We start from the raw sequence: 1,166 nt of genomic DNA, 5'->3' as shown, positions 1-1,166 counted from the left end.
TGAGAGAATAGAGGGGAGAAGGTGGCCATAATAAAAGTCCTAGTGTTTCTATAGCTTGATCTCTGAAAGTGTCATCCCATCACCTTTACCAAATGTTACTCATTAGAAACAAGTCAGGGGCTGGAAAGTGGCTCAGTGGTAGAGCGCTTGCCTTGCATGAATGAGGCCCTAGGTTCGATTGCTCTACACCATATAAACAGAAAAAGCCGAAGTGGCACTGTGGCTCAAGTGGTAGAGTGCTAGCCTTGAGCTGAATTGCTGAGGGACTGTACCCAGGCCAAGTTCAGGCCCATGACCGACAAAATAAAATAAAATAAAATAATAAAAAGTGGCAGAGTGCCAGCCTTGAGGGATAAAGCTCAGAGATAGTGCCCAGGGCCTAAGTTCAAGCCCACAACCAAAAAGGAAAAAGAAAAAGAAACAAGTCAGTAAATCCAACCCACAATTAAGGGGAAGTAACCACACAGGGGTGTAAATGCCAAATGGCAGAATCACTGGATACAATTTTTAAAGCAACTTCTCATATAGTATCTGATGGCTATTTAATGTTGCAACTAACACACCTAATTGAGTAATTAAAAAGAGTTCATTAAGGTAGACAAACAATTGGGCACAACAAGGCCAAAAATAATTTTACCTACAAGAAAAATTCATGGAAATTTCCAGAAGAAAATTATGCTTGTACTGATTCTTTTTTTTTTTTTTTTTTGGTAAGTCATGGGCCTGAACTCAAACAATTTTTTTTTTTTTTTTTGGTCAGTTGTGGGGCTTGAACTCTGGGCCTGAGTGCTGTCCCTCAGCTCTTCAGCTCAAGGCTAGCACTCTACCACTTGAGCCACAGTGCCACTTCTGGCTTTTTCTGCTTATGTGGTGCTGAGGAACTGAACCCAGGGCCTCATGTATGCAAGGCAAGCACTCTACCACTGAGCCACCTTCCCAGCCCCTGTACTGATTCTTAAGAGATAAACAGGAATCTATCCAGAGACAAGATATAGACATTTAAAGTTTGTCAAATGATTGTAACTTGGAGTTTATAATGCTGTTAAGGCTGCGAGAAAATATGACAGGCTTGGAATTTTTTCATAATTTGAAATTTTCCCAATCTATTTTAAATGTGACAAAAAATTGTTTGAGCCGAGCACCGGTGGCTCATGCCTATAATCCTA

The sequence above is a fragment of the Dipodomys merriami genome, unplaced genomic scaffold, assembly GCF_024711535.1.
Source record: "Dipodomys merriami isolate MVZ:Mamm:240054 unplaced genomic scaffold, mDipMer1.0.p SCAF_4, whole genome shotgun sequence".
In the NCBI taxonomy this organism is placed as follows: Eukaryota; Metazoa; Chordata; class Mammalia; order Rodentia; family Heteromyidae; genus Dipodomys; species Dipodomys merriami.
The sequence above is the reverse complement of the archived record's forward strand: the minus strand, read 5'-3'. Positions refer to the sequence as shown.